At 32.5% G+C, this 15,566-nt stretch overlaps 1 protein-coding gene and 1 non-coding gene across 2 annotated transcripts in view; one reads left to right on the forward strand and one right to left on the reverse strand.

Annotated features, from left to right (window-relative positions):
• Window positions 1-15,566, forward strand: part of LOC119829705 (syndecan) — a 235,024-nt gene that overhangs the window by 178,913 nt on the left and 40,545 nt on the right. The window lies entirely within an intron of this gene.
• Window positions 8,173-8,245, reverse strand: Trnav-aac. Its single transcript has one exon. It is a non-coding gene; the product is annotated as a tRNA-Val (tRNA).

The raw sequence follows: 15,566 nt of genomic DNA on the forward strand, positions 1-15,566 counted from the left end.
TCGAATCCCGCCTCGTGATCAAATTTTTCTAGTCTTTCAAAATTTCTCATTTCAATGCTATAAAACTGACTTAAATAGTATTTAAATATAAGTTTCATATTTACAGTAAACATTGGTTGAGCAACAGTTGATGAACAGTGTTGCTGTAATTTGTTTAAATGTTGCCGCTCCTAGGAGAACTTTCAACAAATCTACAACACAGTGTTAGTGTTGTAATGTGTTGCTAGCCAAATGTTTATCATTTTTAAACTATATGTATTTATAAATAGTCATATAATTTTAAACATGGTAACAAGTGTATCTACATACAAATTTATATTCCAATATTTCGTAAAAAATCAAATCATCAAAGAAAAATGCGTGAAACTCGAAAAATCACAAGTCGCTTTAAGAATCAATTCCATTCGCATTTTATGAATTCCAATAAAAATGCCTAACTTCAAAGCGCTAAAATGTATAATGCTCCGCATAATTTTTCTTCGAATTCTAATGAAATAATTTTTGTATCAACCTTTAAACATAATAAACGAATTAGAAACGGTATGAAAATTGGGAAAAATGTACATTTTCTTGAAACACTCAGTTAAGATCTTGGAGCGCCTGTTAAAAGGGGCCAAGGCTTTAATCTCTTCCATTAAAGTAATTAGTGCAATCATCGTTTATTTAAAATGTTGTACGGCGGAGCGAAATTTGTTGAAGTTCAAATAATTTTGTTTGCTTATATTAAACCACGTATACGTTCTAACCGCGTACTTCTATTCATGTTATAACTCATGAATAAAATATCTGTGTTGTTGTTGTATATTTATATGAGTAATATTATATTGAAACTTGTAGGTTCCCAGTAAAGGCGCGGTCTTAGCGCGCGTGTGAGCGCTAACCTGAAGCCCCGCTATGACCCTGAATTGTGTTTTCCGCGCCAACAAAGCCCTAATGCGCACTAAGTACTCATTCTATCTGACACAGCCATTAGCGCGTAAATCAACACAATTTGCCATCGCACGGCGTTAGGATAGTGCTGGACGCGCACTATGATGACGTTATAGGACAAAGCATCAACACAACTCGGCGTTATATTATGGCGTTAGCATTTGACGCGCGCTAAGATCGCGTACTATCTGACAAAGAATGGTTTAATAACAATTGTATGCATCATTTTCCTCTATTGTAATAAACAGATAGACTCTGATATAAAAATCGCGTCAACTATAACTATCTTTTAATATATCTAAGGACCATTTAAATCTAAAAAAAATGCTGTGTAAAGTTGGTTTAAAAGTGCTTATATAAGAATTTTAATTGAATAAAAAACTAAACTTCCATCTAATAAATTATTACACAACAATATAAAAATTTTGCCCGTAAAATGACACATTTTTGTAATGGTTGTTTCATACGATATTCGACGATTAAATTTAAATAGGAATGAAAAATCGACCCTTAATTATAAGTAGGTATTAAAGCATTTTTGAAATACTTGAAGTATTATTGAAGGATGCAATAAAATGTTATTTGTAAGTCGTCCACATTTTTCACACTTTGTGACAATGTCAGATAGTAACAGAATTTATTTCAAATATGAATATAAATCTCTCTCTGACCATGAAATAACATATTTCGTTTCGTTTTAAATACATTGCACAGAACATAAATTTTGATTGCCAGCAATAAATTAAACTGAGTTATGAATTTATAACAATGCAGGTAATAAACTTGGCTTTTGTATCTAAATTTTTTAGTAGAAAAAAATGCTTTATTTTTTATATTTTTAATTGAAGATGTTGTATGTTGCTGACCTCATCAAGGTCGAAATAAATATTTTCCTACTATATGTTAAGGCCCGTAATCATATGCCGTATAAGCCCCGTTATGGTGGTAGAAAGTTAGAATAGTTGAATCAACATATTGCAGAGTTGTTATATGAAAATTAGATTTTAACTTAAACACCGTTGCTGCGGAATCATCATATCACAAAATTTATAATACTAGCTTACCCGTTTCTCCGCTTGTATTTACCGTTCGACATTAGACATCTGCCAACCCGCACGTGGCCAGCGTGGTGGATTATCTATGCCTCCTTGAGGCCTGAACTGAACCTGCCTGAACCCTCATAGGAGGCATAAGGCCTGTGTCCTAGCAGAGCGAACATGTATGGGCTGATGATGATGATGATTTACTGTTCCCTTGGGTTTCTTTGGTAGAACCTATCCTATGTACTTTCTCAGATCTCAAACTGTCTTTGTACTAAATTTCGTCTAAATCCGTTTAGTGGTTTACGCGTAAAGAAAAGCAGACTGTCGGACAGATGACATCATTTCATATTATGATCATCGTTTCATATTATACTCCAATAATGAATTAAGAAACCTTTCAATGCGAACAAAAGTTCATTCAACGTCTGAATATTAATAGTAATGAGACTTCAAAACAAGTTTTCCTATTAAAAGTTGGCGCACGTGTAAATAATTTGGTTTAAAAGCCTCCGAATTAGGGTTACCACTAAGACGCTAGCAAAACTCCGTTTCATTACGCATTTTAGAACACAAGATTTCGACAAAAGTGAGTTAAAATTTAAGATTATATGCGTAGATATTGTAATCTAATACGCGGAAACATCTATCTATTTAGTAGTATATAAAATAAGATATAATTTTTTAATAATTTTCACTTGACAACCCTACTCAATCCCCAAAACAAAATAAATGCACAAGCAATAACAAGTACAGTAAAATTAATGTTGTTCTAAGAATAATTGCGCAGTCGAAGCAAGATTTTTTACAACTTTAAGTACTCTTTTACTTTCGTTCAATCCGTCTAGAAGCCATCTAAAGAGACATAAAACGTTTAGATAAAAGTATAATTCCCTTCAAATTGTTTAGGTTACTGCTTTTCTTTGGCAGCTTTTAGATTTCTACTGAATTCTTTGTTGTATTCATACTTTTAAGACTACACTGCGTAGGTAATCTACTTATATATACAGTTAATATTTTGATATTTTGACGCGTTTTCCCTAGTTAGAATTAGTTGTAACTAAATTCTTCTGTTGAAACTAGAATTTGATAATAATCTATTTCCAATTCAAATTTTGGAATGCTTAAGCTTTCCGATAAAATAATTTTGAGTTTATTAATTAAATCTCTCTCTCTTCTATGATATGACACATTAAAACGTATATTATTCTATAATATAACAATAAACTAAAGAGGCAAAAGCAAATATCGGATAGTTGAGAGCCACATGGAGCGAGGCCAATTTATAGGCGACATGTGCGCAGGGAAATTAATATCGAATGCTTGAGTTATAGCCGTGTCTTTATTATACTTTGTTTTAAATTAAACTAAATACACGCTGAGTTAAGAATATGTTATTAACTGCTTATGATAGTAAATTCGCTCTAATATCTAAATATTAGGGGTAAAGATTGCGAGTTTTTCGTTTTGTGTAATTGTAGGGGTTAATCTCTGGATTTACTGGACTGATTTTAAAAAATATTTTTAAAATGGAGAGCCACGATATCTGTCAATGACATAGACAACATTTTATTTTGAGATACAATTCTCACGGGAATTTCGTTTGACTACGCGGCCGAAGTCGCGGGCGATAGCTAGTATTTTATAACCAAATTATACTGTACCCTTATACCAACAACGCTAACCAGCATTCACCTGGTTCACAAGAGCCTTCAACACAGGCTATTAAATTAAACAGTGCTCGAGTCTTCGCGGAGGTCATTAAAACTTGCTGTGTTCTGGTCACAACGTTAATTGGACCCGTGATTTAAGCTGAGTACTATGTTAAGGTCAAAATATATATATAGGGACATTTTATGTTGTGGTATTCAGTGGGATTTAAGGGGTTTTGGGTGGAGAGAAGGGCTGTTGATATGTTTTTAACCATTCGGAAATTTTTGACCTTATTTGACCGCTATTCATGGTTTTTTCTTGTAAGTATATTATGGTCTTAGGTTTTATAACGGGTCTTCCGTAGGTGATTACTTAGTAGAAGAACAATTTTTGCTCCGTCAGCAATTCATATAAAATAATAAGTAATGATCTATGTATCTTGCTATTAATATACATGTGAAAATTTTTAATTTTATCTATTATATTTATAATGTAATATGCGAATTTATTCAAGCAGTGTTGGCTCAGCGATAAGAATCTTAGACTTAAAAAAAGTGGGAAGTTCGAGCCGTTTTGGATTGATTTTTAATTTTATCTGCATATCACTACGGTTCGAAAAGTGGAGAAAAATATCGTGAGGAAATCGGCATGACCAAGAACAAAAAATTCTACGGCATGTATCATCTGCCAACCCGCACTTGGCCATCGTAATGTGGCCTGTATCCTTGCAGTGCTCACATAATATAAGGGCTGATGATGATAATTATTATTATTAGAATTGAAAAAATAATATTTCGTCCCATTAATTAATACTTGACATTTTTAATTTTAAAACACATTGCCTATGATGTAGCTACGGCTACGACCTGTCTACGAGCGTAGCTGTTGGCATCGTAGGCCCATCTATAACATTATGAACTGTTCATATATTTTCAGCGAGGGCGATATTCTTTGGTTTGGATCTCGGCCATAGAAATTTTTAACGTTTAATGTATATTTTTTTGCTTCAAATTTTCATCAGCATTATGGAACAAAACTGTGATACTGTAAAATAATAAGGACTACTAAAGACTTGTGTTTGAATTGTTTAAAACAGAAATATGCAAACCAATATAGACTTATATCATATACAATATAACATATTTCAACGATTTACAGAGAAAAATAATTAACATAAACATTCCAGTCTGAGCCGGCGTCTGTTTTAATCATTTGCCTTTAATACATACTCATATTTCATAACATTAATCTAAACAAATTTTAAACAATATGATTTAACCTTATCTCAATAAAGCAAGTTTCACCTCACCCACTCTTCAAGCAAATGTCACACAAAGTTGACGCCAGTATCAAAACTCAAAAGCACGAGAGCACACAACGAAATAATTAAAACCTCGCAAACAATTAAGATGAGAACAAACAAGCTAGGGTGTGTCGCATACATCTTTAATTTATTCGCTTGTCACGCGTCACTCAGAGAACCTGCATCTCGTAACTTCCTCTTAAAACTCTCTATTGTTTGCTTGCAATTATTTTTATATGTTTGTTATTGTTTTGTTGAAGTTTTGTGATTGTTGAGTTGAAGTGTCGCTTTTAAAGATATATTATTGCGATTAAATGTTTAAGGTTTATTTAACGGATGAAATATATTAAAAGATTTATTCGTAAGTTCCTCGCTAAAATTATCTACAGTTTTAAATAGTATAGTTGTTCTTTAAAATAATTTACAGAACAATGTTCTGCATAATATCAAATGGCCTGATTGTAAGGATAAATGTTTATATGTCAGAGAATTCTCTGCCATTTCTGTCACGGCGTGTCTCAAGCCACTAGAGAAGTTTATTATTTAAAAGCCTGTCAAAACTTCGCACTGTTATAAATTTCCAATTGTGTACTGTTTCATTATTTTGAAAGCGCTGTCTTCTCTCATTTGTCGAAGCGTGCTCAGACGCTTCTAAGTTATATGATATGAAATTATGGAGCTAGAATATCGTACCATTATATTGATGTTGTATCTAGCTAGATAGATTTTGGAAAATATCGTTTATGACTGTAGCTGTGAGGTAACTATCTTTTAAAGCAGTACTAATTCCAGAGTGGAGGAGTGTTTTGCCGTTTACTCTTTTACACTGAAATTAGGTCTGCTTTAAGACGTCATGATACCATGTTAGGTGTTAACCTTGTATCTTTTCTAACTGTTAATTGTATAAATAGTTGAAAAGGTTTTCTAAAAAATTTAGTCATTTTGATACAAAAAAAAGAAAACATATTTTTGAATTGACCTGATTTTCGGATTTATGAAGTTTTATCTTAGATTTTATTAATAAAATATATGGAACGTGTCCAGTAATTCTAAAGCATAACAATGGACGTAAAATGGCAGCAAGATTTAAATATTTACGTCAACAATCACCGGTATGAATGTTCAATTAATGAAAATAAAAAATGCACAAAAATATAAGAACGCGTTCATCTAGTTTTGTGGGAACGTAAAATGTTGTTTTTTTATCAGCATTGACGAATAAAAACAATACAAATATATGTCATAAATATATCTCGACATGTTGAGATTGATTTATGAGTTGTTTTATAAATTTATGCACTCGTAAGCAATTAGCAAAAATGAGGAAGCTATATTTTTCCTACTTCTTGTTAAATTGTTCCTTCTGTTATTCCTCATTTTCCTCTTTCCTTATACGTTTCTCCTTACAAGCAGACGATGGTGATCGCCGACTATCAGACGAACTAAAATCTTAATTGCCCACTGTTTAATAGAAAGATGAAACACCGACCCACCAGCTTCATTTCCGACGGCGACATAAAAAGAAACAATGGCTTTATAGAAAAAAAAAACTAGGTATAGCAAATTTCCCATTGACTTTTTGAATTATGAGCAATCAGTTTGTTTAAATAATAATTTATTTATTTATTACATGCAAATACCTCGGTAATTCAATTGGAACTGCATTAACAGCCAATTAACCGGAAGCTAATTATTATAGCCGAGTTAATTATTTTTGTAGTGACACTGAATGAATGAATAAAAATTATGTATTTCGATAAAAGAAAAAAGGTTAGCTTAGAAAAAAGCGGCCATATCGCTAAGTAGAGATCTCTACCAGACAACCTTAACAATAAAAAGACAAGGACATTTATTGGAGAATTCATTACGGACAATATTGTCGTAATTAAGTAATATTACTTAACAACCATTATCCCAATAACATTAATTTATAGCCTGTTCACTCATAATATTGCAATTTAGTTCTAAGCGAAATATTATAATAAAAACGAAAGTGAATTCGTTGAGAGCCCATTTCACTAACAAAGCGGTATTCGGCGCAATTAATCGTAGTGCACTGAATGCAAAACTTGCCCGGTATTTTTCATTAAATCGGTTTATTCCCATTTAAGAGAAATGCTGGGATAATCTTGAAACTATTTCCTCAAAGACATTTATCATAGGAATATCCCCGAGATGAGTTTTAAACAGTTTTCTGAGGCCGATTGGTCGAGGTTCCGGAATTCTTTTAAGATCGCGAGTTGTAATGTAAGCAGTATTTTATTAATAAATGAGAGGGAATTTACTTTAAAAAGCTGCCAGTCAAGTACATACTTGTTATAGATGCATGTACAGGAAGGCTATTTAATTAAATGGGTATTTTTTATTATTTAAATACAAATAAATCAATTAGAATTTTGAATTATATAATAATCTATCCGTTTCATACTTATCAAGAAATGCAAATTAGTTAGTGTCACATTCAAAACTGTTCGAAAATCGTTTCTGAAGAGATTTTTAAATCAGAAAATTATGGTTCTTTCTAGAAACGGTTTGTCAGCTCGTCGATGAAAGTCGAGCTATTTATTTATCGATAATAATTGTTCAAAAAGAGTAAATCTAGCTAAAGAAACACCGCAATAACGAACACTTCATTAATATATTTTTCGTATTTAAAATTCTTCGTTATTTTGGAAAGTTAGAAAATAAGCGCACATTCAAAACGTTAGTTTTACGTATCTTATTAAATCCATTGTTGCTAGCTTTACACATATGTATCACCAAACACAATCAATTATCGACACTAACATGTCTAACTTAAGACCCAATTTCGCATCTAATCCTCGTGTAGTAAAACATTAATACTATAATGAATAAGCTAGATGCTCCAGCTGAGCCAGCGAATTCTAAAAGCGCAAAGGATAATTAATTATAACAGAAGTGCAGCAGTGTTGTGTTATGGACGAAGTTTTGAAATTAGTTACTAGATGCTAATCTGAATGTGTTATTTCATTTTAGATGTTATTTATATTGAAAGAAGGCAGGAAATAAGAGGGGAATATGATCGATTTTTTTAATTACATCTTTGCCTTGCAGTCGAGCACGAATTGGGCCAGCTCGCAACGTGAAAGATACCCCCACAAAAATTGTCGTGTTATAGCAACATATAAATACCAGATGTAAGCACAAACAAACAAACAAACGAACACATCTTCGTCATCAAAACTAATATTTATAAGGATAAGTAAAAGACATGAAAATAAAAATTGTTTCCGCCCGGGATCGAACCGGGGGCCTTCTGCGTGTTAGGCAGATGTGATAACCGCTACACCACGGAAACTTACTTGCATTTGCGAAAATTATCCATTATATCTCATTGAATGTAAAACACTGTTGCTGATGTAACAATTTTTTCTAATTTATCTCAGATCACATCTGAATTCTCACGCAAGGGAAAGTCCTAAATTTTAATTTTCGGGCTCAGTGATTTTTATCGAAATATCTTTACGTAAATAAGTTTCATACGAGAAAGCTTTTACTTTACAAATTTATACCACGAGTGGGAACAGTTCAAATAGGAAGGTACAGCGAAATTGATATTTTCCGTGAAAGAGAAAAAATACTTTTTTGGTTTTGCCGTAAAAGTAGAAAAAAAACGTTATGCTCAATATTCTAGTGGTAGTAGATAAAACCCGTATTATTATGCTACTCTTTGGTAGATAAATTAAAACTGAAAATATTTACTCAATGAAGATGCAAATAGATTTTTATTCTAAAAGTATTTATTTCAATCGCTGCGATTATAAGTAAATAGACGCTCCGCCCAGACCAGACCCTGTCTTTATACCAAATCACGAACGGACGGACAAATATCCAAACAAACAAACTTTCACATTTATAATATTGGAGTGATTCTATTAATATATCCAGCTATAGTATCACTTTTATTGTGAAATACAGTCATTTGATCGTGTCGTAAAAAAATCTTTTTCCAAAAGCCAACATTACTTCTTTTATAAATATTAAACAGTAAAATGTTATAATAAATTTTAATCTAATTGCATCAAAAGTTTTTATTTCGCTGCGCGGAATGAAAATTTATCACGCGCTATGGTTTAAAAATACCTTGCAATATATATATTTTCGTTTCGGTTCAGAATTACATAAAACTGTATGATGTTATATCATTTTATATATTTTTTTATTTTATATGCAGTCTCATGGAAATCGTCTGCCAATTAATATATCGTGAAAATACATAATTTTATTTTAACAATATTGCGGCGGCGTTACGTTTTCCCTTTTTTTTATTTATTATTTACTAGCTGCGGCCCGCGGTTTCACCCGCTTATGTCCGTATCCCGTAGGAATATCGGGATAAAAAGTTACCTTTATTTTATTCCAGTTGTTCAGCTATCTACGTTCCAAATTTCATTGCATTCGGTTCAATAGTTTTTGCGTGAAAGACCAGCAAACACGTACACACATCCTTGCAAACTTTCGCATTTATAATATTAGTAGGATAGAGAGTAAATCCTACTAATACTACACGTATTAGTAGGATTTTCAGATAACCGTGTTTGTCTGTAGTTCTTTATATAGTATAAAGTTTTTTCTGAGTATATTTTCGTACGAACCAATAGATCAAATTGTTATTACATGTTTTAGTTTAAACTCCTTATTTCACTGTACTCACTTTTTCCAATTAATTTTCACTTGTAATTGTATTAACAACTGGCTGTTTGCCACGGCTTCGCCTGTGATACATATGTAACCTGTGCAACTCAGTAAAGTTGCAGCTTTATAACGGTGAAAAAAATTTTTAAATCGGTACAGTGGTTATTGCGTGAAAACGTTACAAACATACAAAATACAAAAGTATCCTCTTTCTTGTATTAGTGTAGACAACAAATTTTGGAAAACATAAATATTCGAAAAATCTTTCAACCCTATTATGAATTCAAATGATATTATATTTAAGCTGTGATAATCATTCACGAAGACCCAAGTTATTTGATATGAAACAGACGCCAGGCCCCAAGGACTTAGAGTACGAGCACAGTAATTTAATTTCACAATTGCAGTGCTACGTTTAATCTGTATGTGAATTGGGAGCTCTTTCATGCACGTTACTGTTATTTTAGCATATTCTATAGTCCATACCCTATTTACTTTATGGAAGTGATTTTAATGTATTAAATGACTAATATAATGTGCATATCATCTTCTGATGCGTGTTTAAATAGCCGTTCTCATAGCCGTTCTCATAAATGTCAGAAGGTTCTGTGTTTTTTTTTTTGTTCAGTGTAATGTAAACTTTTTTAGAAAACATGCCAGTACGCATACTTTCGGCCTGTGCAAATTGATTGCCAATTTTAGTGGATAAAAGAATTTTAGTAGGTAATAGGACTGATGGAAGGCATAGAGGAATAGATTGGGAAAGGTTGGGAAACGGATACGGGCTTCCAGCTTTCCATCTCACCGAACGAATCACAGTAGCATGATTTTACCCAACAGTTGCCGATCCCGTGGGAGTTGAAAGACAAAAATGCTCTTTCGCGGATCTCAAAAAATTTCACTGTCAAATTTTAAGCAAATCGGTTCATTGGTTTAAACATGAAGAGATAGGCATACAGCATTAGTGCATTTACAATATTAATTGAGATTATTCCACTACTAAGAAGCTAATAAGTGAAGAAGTGTTTATCTATTGCCTTTTGTTAATTTAATTCAATAAAAACTGTGACCTATTTATTCTAAGTGAAGATGAGGTTTCAAATACCGATCTAGCTATACCCTAACTTATATCTATGTTATAACTTTGTAGGTATTCCATTAAACGCTCTTGTATGTAAATCCTTAACATTTAGTTGAACATAAAGTTATTTTCGCTACACCGTCTGAACACTACAAACTTGGGGGCGACAATTAACTGCTTGTTATTAGTTGTTAACTACACGCTGGATGCTGTCCTGTTCACAGGTTTATTATTAAACGCTGTTATATTGTTATATGCAAAAGCAGTGGTGGCTCAGTGGTGAGAACCTCGGACTCCAAATTTGATAAGTCGGGGTTCGAGACCGGGCGAGCGTGCAGGAAACTAAATTGACTTTTCAATTTATCTGCACATGTAGATAACATCACCACTGCTTAAAACGGAAGGAATACATCGTGAGGAAACCGGCATTTCCAAGAATAGGAGGCCTGTGTCCCAGCAGTGGGAACATATATGGAACATAATTCGATTTTTTTGGGTTTGTTAGCTCAGAACTTTCGACTGGGTGTTTGGGTGCACCGATTGTGTGATTGTTCTATTTATTGTTTGAAAGCTGATGCCTCTCGTGTGGTCCCATTAAAATTTCGTCTCATTTGAACAAATTGAAGACGGTTTGTTTTTAAGTTACAAATAAAGAAGAAAGAAAGTGGTACCCTTTTTTGTATCTTTATTTTAACTAAGATAAAAGTGTGTTTGTCGCACACAAAAAGATTAATTTACATGAAGAATTAACCATTTAAAAGATATTAGTCATAACGACCTTCGCAAAGTGCATTTCTATAATATGTATATTATTTATTACTGGCGTAAAAAACAATCACGAAACAAGATTAATTAATGCTCAATATAAAGATATATACGATAATGCTATTTAACTAACGTCACACGGCGATACTATTGCAATAATCTGTTAGATTTATTTAATCAACATTAATACTGTGTATTGCTTTTAAATACGTTTGTCTGAAGGTTATAGATTACTAGCTGCGCCGCGCGGTTTCACCCGCGTAAGTCTGTATTCTGTAAGAATAGCGGGATAAAAATTATCCAGCTGTCTACGTACTAAATTTCATTGCAATCGGTTCAGCAGTTTTTGCGTGAAAGAGCAGCAAACATACACACATCCTTACAAACTTTCGCATTTATAACATTAGGAGGATAGGTTATTTCTAAAATAAATTCGGCAATTTGAGGTGAAAGTGAATGAAAATTTACCACATTCGACTCGTTTTGTGTTTGCTACCGCATCACTTTTTATTAGATGAACCAATTTCGATGACTTTTTTTGATTTGATAGCTGGTACAAGCCCGGCCCAAATTGATTTTGGTCTAGTTCTGACGATTTGTAGGCGGATCGGTATTTTATTACATAATTATTCTATTATTTTGTATTTTTCTGTTTGATTTTGCGCGTATCAATTTATTAATTAACGCGAAAAATCTGTTTCATTACTAAATTTAAGTACTATATTCATATAGCCAACTGTCACAAATTATTGCTCAAATACGTCACACCATCCATTTGGTGGAGACTTGTGGAGGTATAAAGAAAACTGAATCTACTTCTAACAATAATATTAAAATATCCTCATAATATAATTTGTTTCGCTTGTTATATAAAATGCTAACTCAACGAGTAGCAATAGCACACTCGAGTGACAAATAAGAGAAGCGCATTAAACTCTTACATTCAAAGTTGTGACGCAAAATGAAACAATGCATGAAGTCGGCCTGATTGTGTGAAATATCACATTTGCGAGTCCAAATTACAATTTCGTTTTATTACCGTGTATTGTGTAGTGGAAGCAACTGTTTCCAGGCCCTGGCATTGTTGATGTGAAGCTTTAATCTTTAATATAATTTGAATTAAGATATGTGAATATAAATTGCTATGTTACACAGAAAGAAAGATAGTATTATTAATATGACACATATGTACACATAAAAAATAACTGTAGTTGTTCTTTCAAATACCTACATTACAATTTTACTTATCTACTTAATATGTATACAATATCATATAAAATCATATATCTTAATATATAAAATTCTCGTGTCACAGTTTTTGTTGCCATACTCCTCCGAAACGGCTTGAGCGATTTTGGTGAAATTTTTTGTGCTTATCCGGTATCTATGAGAATCGGTCAACATCTATTTTTCATACCCCTAAATGATAAGAGTAAGGCAGAACAGCGTTTGCCGGGTTCAGCTAGTAATATGTATATTTTATCACAAAGAACGGACAGATTACTTGCTTATTATAACACTATGTAAAACAAGCACTTTAAATATAAGAATAATACAATTTTTAACCCTAAATTCTACCAACTGACGTTAAAATGTAAAGTTGTAAAAATACACAGCTAGGAGTCGCTCAAGGTTCCATCCTTGGGCCGCTAAGTTATACAATCCCTCTCAACTGGTAGTGCGGCGCGAAACTGTGTAATTAAATCAACGTACATGTTCGCTACCAAGAGCAGGCCACGCTAAATGTGAAAAATGTTGCCTTGAGATTCTTTCAACTCAGTTAAAACTAACACTGGCCGGTTTAAATAGATCTACAGTTTTATTTAACGTATTGTACTAAATCTGCGAAATGTTAATAATTGGCCTTTTCTTGCCGTTACATTTTCTACTCTATGGCAAAGCAGACTTCAATAAATCTATAGTAAAAACGTTTCTAAGCGATAAGGTTCCTTATTCTCCAAAATATGTATTTTTTTTTGCTACCATATTTTCCGTGTGTTTAATCAAACAAACAGTAACGGTATCCAAATGATAGCATATAAATATTTAACAATATATAACTGAGTATTAATACAACATAATGTTATCTTAAGAAGCATCTACGCATTTGAAAGCTATTTTCCCAGACGACAATGCAATTTTATTTGTTCTGAAGTAAAGTAGACAATCAGCCAAGAATATCGCAGAAAGCAATACTCTTAGTGTTGTTATGGGGAAAGCCATTTAATTTTTATTTGTTCTTTTCAAATGTTACGTAATCGAGCAGAGAAAAAGAAATAATAATAGAATGTTTGGTAAACATTATTACCCGACGGCGGTAAGGCTAAGTAGGAAGGTAATGTTCGAGAATATGTATGTGGTTATGTCTGTTTGTCTCTTTTATTGGCACGCGTTTCAACCCAAACTGCTGGACATATATTGACGAATAAGATGTCGTTGGGCGACAAATATATGACAAACCGCAAATTGACTAAAGGGGTGGCTTTTTTTTCTTACGATAACAATATGAATATTAATGAAATATAAGAATAAATATAAAATGCATTGGAAAATATATAATTGAAATTCGAATAAAATATAAGTTTATTTTTTTTTTCATAATTGTACCTCAATTTTAAATTAAGAACATTTGTTCTTCTAGAATAACAATGCAAAACACAAACATGTAGTGTCACACAAAACAAATTCACAATTTACATCGCCGCAAAATTATTTCTATAAATAAGTAAGTTAGTTTTAAAACAAACGTCAGCGGAACGTAGTTTTAATATAAAAATGGTTACGGAATGGGAAAAGTGTAAGCTTTGTCACGGTTTTCATAGTTTGCTCTTCTCTCAACCATCAAAAACTCATTAACTATAAAAACTTTGAAGAAGCTAGGAAATGCAAGGAAAACGATGCTCGCCTGTTACTACGCGACGATTTATTAATATGAAAACGTGATAATTTGTTATAAAGAACTGTTTGGTATCTGTAAGGTGGTGTTTCTAGTAATGAATTTATGTTTTTGGGGATAGGAAAGTTATTTCATTATAATGCATCTGTCATAAGCCTTGTTGTATCTATATATATGTCTCATTTAAGTACAAATAAAAAATGCTTAAATATATTCTTATACCTGTGGCCTGTGGATTTACTGATACATGCTACTTAATTTGAGCTTAGAGCATTCCTCAATAAGTTGAAAATGTGATTTTTATTTCAGATTATTTAAAATCGTAAATTTTGTGATGTGAATTATTTTTAAAACAAATGTTACAATTATACATGTTTATAAAATCACAATAACGTTGAGAATAATAAAACAATAGCTTAACAAAAGGCACAGATCTCCAAATCATTAGGATTTTCAAGTTGTGGCTATTTGATATAAAATATTTTTGTGAATGCTTCTTGGTATGGTTATAGTAAAAACTACTCGATCCATTCTATCCATTATTATATCTACATGTTTTCCTTGTTACATATATGCCATTATTTTATCACAAAGCTGGGCAAGCGAGCAAGTCTATTTATAATTCTAGCCGCTTGTCCCGGCTCCGCCCGGGATAAAAACAAATAAAATATAGCCTATGACACTCACAGATAAAGCGACTTTCTATTGGCGAAAGATTTTTTTTAAATCGTTTAGTAGATTCAGAGATTATCTCCTTTTAATACAAGTATAGCTAGTATACTAGTTGTAAGCCGTGGTGACTCTCGCGTGGTATCCGGGAAAAAGTTGATGACATTAGTCCATGTGCTAATCCGAACAATAATCTCTATCTGTACCACATTTCAAACAGATACAATAAGCTGTTTTCGCCTGAAATAAACATTCATCCATCCATCCATCCCTACTTAATTTTTGCTCATCCTCCTCTTCTAAAATGTTTCTCTTATTATTTATGGTAGTCTGGAAGAGATCGCTACCTAGCTATAAGACCGCCATTTGTACATATTCTCTCTTTTGTTTGTGTTTATCTGTTTCCTGTAAATTCTTGTATGCTAAAGTGTTATCTATCTATCTACTTACAAACTTTTTTTATAATATTAGTAAGATACAAGCACTGAGTTTTGCTCTATACAAACTAACCATTCGCACACCCATCGATATTCGATAGCGCAATTAGAAGCAGAGCAAAGCGCAGTTAAATAA

This window comes from Zerene cesonia, chromosome 10 (genome assembly GCF_012273895.1).
Source record: "Zerene cesonia ecotype Mississippi chromosome 10, Zerene_cesonia_1.1, whole genome shotgun sequence".
NCBI classification, from domain to species: domain Eukaryota; kingdom Metazoa; phylum Arthropoda; class Insecta; order Lepidoptera; family Pieridae; genus Zerene; species Zerene cesonia.